Genomic DNA, 10,533 nt, shown 5'->3' with positions numbered 1-10,533 from the left:
TCTTCTTTTATTTTTATTTCCAACTCTTTTATTTTGAAAAATTTCAAAACTACAGAAAAGTTGAAAGAATAGCTCGGTGCCATTCACTGAGATTGACAATTACTTTACCACAATTGCTTCTCTCTCTCCAAACATAAACACACACGTACACATACACGTATTTAAGTTTATTCTTAGTATATTTCCTGAACCATTTGAAAACAAATTACAGATGTTATGATACTCTCTCTTGAACTAAAATACTTCACCTTGTATCTCTTGAGAATAGGGATATTCTCCTCCAAAGTCACCTTATCGTATCCAAGAAATTTAACATTAACGAAACAATATTATCTAGTGTACAGATAGCATTCACATTTCCCCAGTTGGCCCCCAGATGTCCTTTATATTTTCCTCCAACCTGGAATCTAATCAAGGATCATGCAATGACTTTCCACGTGAGACTCAAAACAAGAAAGACTCATCTGAGCCCAAAACAACAACAGGTATTTATATAGAGAGATTGACATAATTTCAGACTTATAGAAAAGTTGCAGATATCCAGAGTCAACAAATGTTAATACAGTACTTTATTATATGTCCTTTATTCTGCTTTCAGTCTCTGTCATCATCTGTCTCTCTCTGTATCTCCCTTGTTTGTTTGTTTTTTTCCGGCCTGTTTGAGTAAATAGTAGTATGATGCTCCTTTACCCTTAAATGTTTGTAAGAAATTCTCTTATGTAACCATATACAGTTATAAGAACAGTCGATTGACATCAGTACAATACTAGAGCCAGATCTGTATACCTAATTAAGATTTCACCAATGGTCTCAATGATTTTCTTTTGTAGCAAAAAACAGAACAGAAAATCAAGATATGTGTTGCCTTCAATTATCATGTCTCTTTAAGAAGGCTTCTTTAATCTGAAATACTTTCTTCATATTTCATGACACTTGATATTTTTTGAAGACTGCAGGCCAGTTATTTTGTAAAGTGTCCTTAACTTTAGTATTCCTCATGATGAGACTTTGATCATGCACTTTGGGAAGGAATACTACAGAAATGATGCTGAATTTTTCTCAGTGCATCACACTAGAAGGCACATCCTGTCAATTAGCTTCATTATTATTTTTTTTATTTCTGCATATTACTCCTTTATTCATTCATTTTTTTTTAATTTTGGTTTTTCAATTACAGTTGTCCCCTTTTCCCCTAATTTCTCTCCCCCACCCAACCCACCCCCTCTCCCGCAATCATATCCCTCCCCGTTGTCCATGTCCATGAGTCTTTTATACAGGCTCTTTAATTAAACCCTTCCCTTACTTATCCCCCTTCTCTCCCTCTCCCCTCCCCCCTATTGACTGCTATTCTGCTCTTTGTTCTATTTAGTTCCTTTGTTTGTGTTGTTCTTCAGTTTCCTGTATTAGGTGATATCATATGGTATTTTTCTTTCTTTGCCTGGCTCATTTCACTAAGCATAATTCTCTCTAGTTCCATCCATGTTGTTGCAAATGGCAGGAGTTCCTTCTTTCTTTCTGCTACATAGTATTCCATTGTGTAAATGTACCACAGTTTTTTGATCCACTCATCTACAGATGGGCACTTAGGTTGTTTCCAGCACTTAGCTATTGTAAACAGTGCTGCAGTGAACATAGGAGTGCATAAGTTCTTTTGAATTGGTGTTTCAAGATTCTTCGGGTATAATCCTAGTAGTGGAGTCGCTGGTTCAAAAGGCAGTTCCATTTTTAATCTTTTGAGGTAATTCCATACTGTTCTCCATAGTGGCTGCACCAGTCTGCATTCCCACCAACAGTGCAGTAGGGTTCCCGTTTCTCCACATCCTCGCCAGCACTTGTTGCTTGTTGATTTGTTGATGATGGCCATTCTGACTGGTGTAAAATGGTATCTCCTTGTGGTTTTTATTTGCATCTCCCTGATGGCTAATGATGTTGAGCATTTTTTCATGTGTCTATGGACCTTCTGGATGTCCTCTTCGGAGAAGTGTTTGTTCAGGTCCTTTGCCCATTTTTTAATTGGGTTGTTTGTTTTCTTGATGTTGAGTCGTATCAGCTCTTTATATATTTTGGAAATCAGTCCCCTGTCTGTGATGTCATTGGCAAATATGTTTTCCCATATGGTTGGTTTCCTTTTCATCTTGCTGGTGTTTTCTTTTGCTGAGCAGAAACTCTTCAGTTTGATGTAATCCCATTTATTTTTTCCTTTATTTCTCTTGCTTTAGGAGATGTATCCGTGAAGAGATTGTTACGTGAGATATCTGATATTTTCTTGCCTATGTTTTCCTCTAGGACTTTTATGGTGTCACGGCTTACATTTAAGTCCAATCTCTTTATTTTAAAAGTGAGGAATCTTTTATCTGAAATGAATGCGTTCAAAACAAACAAACAAACAAACAAACAAAAAAAACCATTGACGGAGTCTATGATGCTGGCATCTCTCAACTCAGCCAAATTCCCTCAGGGAGCTTGGGCTTAAAAACAAACAATGACTTGGAAAGGGGAGGTTGCTTTATTGTTGTTGTTGTTGTTGTTGTTTATTCCATTACAGTTGTCTCAATTTTCCCCCTTTGCCCTCCTCTGCCCATCCCACACCCGGCTCCCACAGTCAATCCTCACACATTGTCCCTGTCCGTGGGTCATTCATACATGTTCCTTGACTAGTCCCTTCCCCTTCTTCCCATCCTTTTGCCCTTCCCCCTCCCCTCTGGTCACTGTCAGTCTGTTCCTTGTTTCCTTGCCTCTGGTTCTATTTTGTTCATTAGTTTGTTTTGTTCATTAGGTTCCTCTTATAGGTGAGATCATATGGTATTTGTCTTTTGCCACCTGGCTTATTTCACTGAGCATAATACTCTCTAGTTCCATCCATGCTGTTGTGAAAGGTAGGAGTTCCTTCTTCCTTTCTGCTGCATAGTATTCCATTGTGTCAATGTACCACAGTTTTATGAACATAGGGGTGCATAAGTTCTTTTGAATTGGTGTTTCGGGATCCTCAGGATACAATCCCAGCAGTGGAATCACTGCGTTGAAAGGCAGTTCCATTTTAAATTTTTTGAGGAAACTCCATACTCTCTTCAAGGGAACCGACTGTATGGGAGAACATATTTGCCAATGATACATAGGACATATGCTCAATGTCAGGAAAATAAACAATCCAGTTTAAAAATGGACAAAGGACCTGAACAAACACTTCTCCAAGGAGGACATACAGAGGGTTCCATAGGCATGTGAAAGGACGCTCAACCTCCCTAGCCATCAGAGAGATGCAAATTAAAACCACAATGAGATACCACTTTACACCAGTCAGAATGGCCATCATTAACAAATCAACAAACAAGTGCTGGTGAGGGCATGGAGAAAAGGGAACTCTAGTGCACTGTTGGTGGGAATGCAGACTGGGGGTTGCTTTTATTATTTTTATTTTTTTATTTTTTTCAATTTCTTTTTTTATTTTTTTTTAATGTTTTTTATTGATTATATTGTTCTGGGGGTTGCTTTTAAACCACTTCTATTTCTGAGCAGTATCCCTGGTCTCTTAAGTCCTGCTTGGTGAAGAGGCCCCTGGGAGTGGAGATTCTGTATGAGAATAAACTGCAAGTTAGTTTTTCAATAAATTACCCTGCACCATACTGAGAACAAGAAGAAAGATGACATGATTAATTTTTGATAAGTGCTAAAAATAGGAAGTATCCCTGAAATATATACAAATATCATTGTTGAAATCTGCAACTAATACAATGTTATATGTCAATTATATCTCAATTAAAAAAGAATAATGTTGACTATTGGTTTGCTATACAAATTCACCAGAATTGTATTCTGGCTATTTTTAATTTGACTTTTTAAAAAATGTACATTTTTCCCTGACTGGTGTGGCTCAGTGCATTGGGCATCGTCCTGCAAACTGAAAGGTTGCTGGTTCTATTCCCAGTCAGGGCACATGCTTAGATTGAGAGCCAGGTCCGTGGTTGGGGTCATGAGAGAGGCAACCAGTAGTGTATCAATGTTTCTGTCGTTCTCTTTCTCCCTCCCCTCCTCTCTCTCTGAAAATAAATAAAATCTTTTTTTTTTAATGTACATTTAGTAGGGTGTGGTGTCAGACTCAAAAATATTTATTAAACCAAATCATTGACTAAGTATGGTAAAACAATTTACTGAATTCTTGTCTCTACCGTTAATTTATGACGCCTCCTTTGTCATGTATTAGATTATTAAATATACTAGGGTGTACTTCTTGAGTATATAATTCTTTAGTTCTTGTGCCTGTCCACTCATGGACTCTACTGAGACTCATTTAATTATGTCTCTGAAATTTGGGCCATTGGAATAATAAAATAATGTTTATAATATATGCATATACATATAGTATCCAAAAATGCCCTGTTGAAGAACAGAATGTCTAGTCTTGAATTGAACTTAAATTGTCTGGAGATCCTGAGAAGTTGAATCCTTTCAACAATTTTGAACACGACCCACAGGAAACAGATTTTTTCATTGGAACTCACCACATGCATGCATATATAGATGTTATTCAAACAGAAGTTTCCCCGAACAGACTTCTCTTCTTTTTTAAATTTTAATAGTATATTTTAACTCAGTATATTATCATCTAAGCAGGCAATCAGTATACACTTTATTAGTGAGACAGGTAACATTTTTTATAATGACAGCACATCTCAAATCAGACTGTATTTCAAGTGGCTAGTGACTAACAGGGGACAGTGCAGCTCTAAATGCTTAACATCCATCTGTATCTTTACAAAAATCGTATTGACATTGACATTTTAACTTATTTTGGGCTGCCATAAAATAACTTAAAACAGGCTTACCAAATGGTGGAAAATGATATTTTTCAAAACAAAGAGGTAAAGATTTGAGTCAGGATTATTTGTCTAAATAATATCTGCCTGCATTTCAGTTTATTAATGAAAACAAACTTATTTTTAACTAAAACAAATGCTGTCAAACATACCTATAAAGAGAAGCTAGATATAGCATTGGGTAACACTTTTCGGGTGATGAACTTTGGAATGGTATCAGTTTAATAAACCCCCCATGGACTTCTTACAAGGAAAAGCATAGAAAGAGTTAACAACAGGGTCTTTCTTCTTTCTCCATCTTTTTTCTATTCTCCGGGCTCGCTCTCCGCTGGATCCTCATCCTCTTCCGGTCCTTCTGGTTTCTTTTCTTCCTTAGTCTCAGCATCTTGGGCCTCTTCCTCGGAGTTTTCATGCTGGTACTCAGTTGTTTCCTCCGGAGTTTCAGCCGTCTGCTTGGGCTCCTCGTTGACCTCGACCTCGGCCTCGGCCTGGTCCTCGGGCGCTATGGCGGTGGCCCCCTCTCCGGAACCCTGGGGCACCATGGCTGCAGCACCTTCTCCGGAACCTGGGGACAAAATGGCTGCCGCCCCTCTCGGGAGCCCGAGGGCAGAACGGCTGCCGCCCCCTCTCCGGAGACCGAGGGCAGAACGGCTGCCGCCCCCTCTCCGGAGACCGGGGGGCACCATGACTGGAACCAGCATTCTGGGACTTCCGGCCACCAAGACCACGCGAACATAGCCCGAGGGCAGGGGCATCCGAGAATGGGGCCGAGCTATTACACGGCCATGGGGAGGGATGAGATTGTGGTGATTCCGGTACAGGCGGTTCAGTGATGAGAACACCACATCCCGGTACAGGTAGTGAAGCGCCGGCCGAGAGAGAAAGCGGGCACCCCGCGCCACTGGTCTGCGCACCCCGCGCTGCTGGCCTGGGGCCTGCTCCATCATCTCCTCCCCCGGCCCGGTGCCAGAAGCCTCCTCACTGGTACTTCCCCCCGGGCCTCCGGTTTCCATGGCCTCCTCACCCAGACCGCCCACGGCGCCGGCCACTCCCACCGGCCCGGCTTCGTCATCCCCATGGGGCTCGGAGCCGTGCATTACCACGTCCTGACCTTCCTCCTCCCTCACCCTGGCTTCTGCCTCGGCCAAGGGTTCCCCCTGACCCCCCAGGGCAGGGTTTTCATCACCAGTGTCAGACATGGCGCCAGGCAGGACCTCAACCGAGCAGCGACGAGGCTGTCCTGTCAACCCGTCAAGATGGTGGCCACCGACAGGAAGTGGAGGACCTTGCGGCGGAAGACCCCGCGGCAGAAGAGCAGGCCCTCAAGGGGAGAGCAGTCTCTGTTGGTGCCTGAAAAGTCCTCCCGAACAAACTTCTCTTAGTAAGTGATGGGACCCACTGATACTGTTTTCTTCTATGCCATTCCATTCCATTCGAACAAATGCTGACCAGATACCTGCTATATATGACCAAGCACTGAGTTACAATCCATAGTTTGATAAACACTGGGCTGGACGAACTCTTGAGGACTCTCAGATTCTAAGATTCTGTGATATATGTGGGCACCATATAAATAACTACAGTATTTGAAAGCGAAAATCGTTTCAAGAAATGCTCTTCTTTTATTTTTATTTCCAACTCTTTTATTTTGAAAAATTTCAAAACTACAGAAAAGTTGAAAGAATAGCTCGGTGCCATTCACTGAGATTGACAATTACTTTACCACAATTGCTTCTCTCTCTCCAAACATAAACACACACGTACACATACACGTATTTAAGTTTATTCTTAGTATATTTCCTGAACCATTTGAAAACAAATTACAGATGTTATGATACTCTCTCTTGAACTAAAATACTTCACCTTGTATCTCTTGAGAATAGGGATATTCTCCTCCAAAGTCACCTTATCGTATCCAAGAAATTTAACATTAACGAAACAATATTATCTAGTGTACAGATAGCATTCACATTTCCCCAGTTGGCCCCCAGATGTCCTTTATATTTTCCTCCAACCTGGAATCTAATCAAGGATCATGCAATGACTTTCCACGTGAGACTCAAAACAAGAAAGACTCATCTGAGCCCAAAACAACAACAGGTATTTATATAGAGAGATTGACATAATTTCAGACTTATAGAAAAGTTGCAGATATCCAGAGTCAACAAATGTTAATACAGTACTTTATTATATGTCCTTTATTCTGCTTTCAGTCTCTGTCATCATCTGTCTCTCTCTGTATCTCCCTTGTTTGTTTGTTTTTTTCCGGCCTGTTTGAGTAAATAGTAGTATGATGCTCCTTTACCCTTAAATGTTTGTAAGAAATTCTCTTATGTAACCATATACAGTTATAAGAACAGTCGATTGACATCAGTACAATACTAGAGCCAGATCTGTATACCTAATTAAGATTTCACCAATGGTCTCAATGATTTTCTTTTGTAGCAAAAAACAGAACAGAAAATCCAAGGTATGTGTTGCCTTCAATTATCATGTCTCTTTAAGAAGGCTTCTTTAATCTGAAATACTTTCTTCATATTTCATGACACTTGATATTTTTTGAAGACTGCAGGCCAGTTATTTTGTAAAGTGTCCTTAACTTTAGTATTCCTCATGATGAGACTTTGATCATGCACTTTGGGAAGGAATACTACAGAAATGATGCTGAATTTTTCTCAGTGCATCACACTAGAAGGCACATCCTGTCAATTAGCTTCATTATTGATCTTAACTTTGATCATTTGGTTAAGCTGTTATCTGTCAGTAACTGTAAAGTTACTGCCTTCCTCTTTGCAATTAATAGATGTCTTCTGGAGAGATACTTTGGTACTTAGTAAATATTGTTACTACCCAAACTTTCACCTACTCGTTTTAGCACACATTGATGATACTTGTCTGAATCATCATTATTATTATGACAGTGACCAAAGGGTGATTTTTGCATTTTCATGATTTCTTCTGCATTTATTATTTGGCTTTCACTGTAAGGAAGATCTTTTTCTTCTTATTTATTGACTTGTTTGTTCATTCATTTAAGTGTGGATTCATGGATTCTTACTTTATTCAATCAATTATAACCCTCCATGTTAGTATTTTTACTTTTATGCTCAAATTATTCTACAGTGAGCCAGTGGGAGTTCTTCAAGTTGGCTTCTGTGACCTTTCAACATGTCCCTATAATCTTGAGTGCTCCCTTACTTTCTAGAACAAGATGGTCCAACTCATCTTGTATTTTCCTTGTTCCACTCCTAAAAGCAGTCATTTCTCCAAGGATCCTGGTTCCTTTTAGTGAAGAATATTATCTAGAAACCACAATCTGGGTGCTGGGTATGTTCATCATTACTGGGGTGTCATTATTTCTAGACTCTCTCAGGAGACAGAGCTGGGAAATAGATATCTAAATGTACACATACATATCTGTGCATATATACGTACATGCACACAAACACTAAATACATATACACACATATGTATGTCTATTTCTGTATCTATCCATCTGTCTACCTATCTACCTATTTATCTATCTCTATTAAAACTGATACCTCCAGTTCCAATCCAATACAGAAGTCTTCTATCTATTCTGGCCCCTTTTCATGGCTGTAACTACTTTCTCCACCAGTGAAAAACATGGATCCCATCCATTATTCACAATATATTTACTTATTTGCTTAATCCTAGAATGCAGAGAAAGTAGTTTTGAAATTGTGAACTCATGCTTATGCAAAACAAGCTTTCTTACTGGAGTTCAATATGTGTTTATTATTGGAGTTCTTTTTCTCTTTAGCTTAAAGGCATGTGGTACAAATTCTGGGTATCGAAATACGTGGATTAATGCCGCCTCCCCCATGTATTTAAAAAAACCTTTCAGTTCATTTAGTTGTTTGTATTCAATTTTAAGGTCTCCTCAATGGTTATTTAAGTCACTAAATCCTGTGGTGGTTTATCATGCAGCAACGGATAACTCAGCCACCCTGACATTACATCATAAGGCACTTGATGTCAGTTTGTCCTGTTATCAGTGATGAAAAGTTGGATCATTTGATTAAGATCTTGTCTACCAGATCGCTCCTGTGGGGTGTCTCATCTTCTTTCTTTAGTAACTCTAGCATGAACTTAAGCCCACCATAGCAACAACAATGGAGGGACTCTGCTTCAGAGTTACATTTTCTCCATGGAAGTAACTGCCTTAATGCCACAGGAATGCAGAGAGAAGGTGAGCACCTATTGACTGATTGCCTGGCAGGTGGGCTCCACAGATGGCAGAGAAGGCGGAAATCCAGCTGTGATGAAAATACTTGATTCTATTTGTAGTTTAACAGCATCTGTGCTTACCTCAGAATGCTACAAACTCTGGGTAGGTTTGCCAACTTGTGATTCTGATCTCCAGATCACAAGATTTGGGGAAAGTAAATAGCAAAGAGCAGTCTTTTTATTTGAAGCCTTACATAGGAAGTTAGGATTGGGTGCACACTGAGAAATAAGCCTATAAGGCACTGCTTCTCACTTTCATAGTAATGCAATTGTTTTGTAGTTAGGATGAATGTCCCACTGTATAAAACTAGTCAGGTCTTTGTTGTCTTCCTTGTGCCATGTCTTTTAATTTCTGCTTTTAAATATATTATTTCATCATATTCAAATAAATGAATCATCATCCTCTTATATCCCAAACTTACAGATGTTCTAGGATGGATACCACATAGTAGGGGCTGAGTGTGTACATGCATGAAAAAAAATGAATACATGGGATTCCAATTCTTTCATTCATTGCTCACAGATTTATAGCATGCCCTCTCTCCTGTCACATGCCGGGACTTATCCTACGCATTGAGCCACAGAGGTTAAAAGAACAGCCCCTGCTTCAAGGGCTCACATTCTAGGGGGAAAAGAGAGAAGGATAAACAGTTAATTCTGTAACTCAGGATGCAGGGCAGACACCGATAGAAATACATGCTGGGTTGGTTTTTTCCCTTGTCGTTGTATTTATAAGGCATTGTCAGGTTTGTTTGTCTGTGGGTTTTCCTGTTTTTTGTTTGTTTGTTTTTTTTTTTGCAGTCTTATAACTTTATTCAACAATCAGCAGTTAGTTCTCATCCACATTAACTGTTTGTAGATTTTTAAAAGTGATGACAGGTACATAGGCAGCCAACACACAGAGCTTGTTTTGTAAATCTTCATCGTCATTACGTTTTCTGGACAACCGCACCTGGACATGGTATGCGACATTCCTTATTCCTTTGGCCCAGACAGCTTCGTGGAGCCTGGTGTCAATGCACACATCTAGAGTTCTCTTCTCCTTCATGATAAATCCCTGGATCTCTGTGAGTGCCCGAGGGACACGCTTCTTGAACCCCCTCTCCATGGACGCACTTATGAATGTTAATGGTGTATCCTCTGGTCACTACCTTGTTGATGACAGAACGGACCTTTTTCTTCTCACCACCCTTTTTTGTGGGAGCCATTCTACCAAGGCCAAGTTGGAAAGAGAAAGGCACTGTCAGTTTATTCACAATTTAGGCACATCAAAATATTATTTACAGGAAACTGCAAAAAAAGAAGCGCACAGCATCTAGGTAAGCATAATTATAGAAAAGACATGATTATTTCAGGTTATCGAAAAGAAATGACTATTTCAGGAGGAGGGATTCAGTCTTGTATACATATTTATCAATATCATCACCATCCGCATCATTTTTTAAAGGTACTACTTGAATTAGGTGGC

General features: G+C 39.7%; 1 pseudogene; it reads right to left on the bottom strand.

Annotated features, from left to right (window-relative positions):
• Nucleotides 1-9,894: 9,894 nt before the first annotated feature.
• On the bottom strand, nt 9,895-10,273 carry LOC149991775 (large ribosomal subunit protein eL31 pseudogene; annotated as a pseudogene).
• Between the last annotated feature and the right edge of the window lie 260 nt (nt 10,274-10,533).

The sequence above is a fragment of the Furipterus horrens genome, unplaced genomic scaffold (genome assembly GCF_987537825.1).
Source record: "Furipterus horrens unplaced genomic scaffold, mFurHor1.1.pri manual_scaffold_17, whole genome shotgun sequence".
Lineage (NCBI taxonomy): Eukaryota > Metazoa > Chordata > Mammalia > Chiroptera > Furipteridae > Furipterus > Furipterus horrens.
Note: the sequence above shows the minus strand (reverse complement) of the source record. Positions and strands in the feature narration are given on the sequence as shown.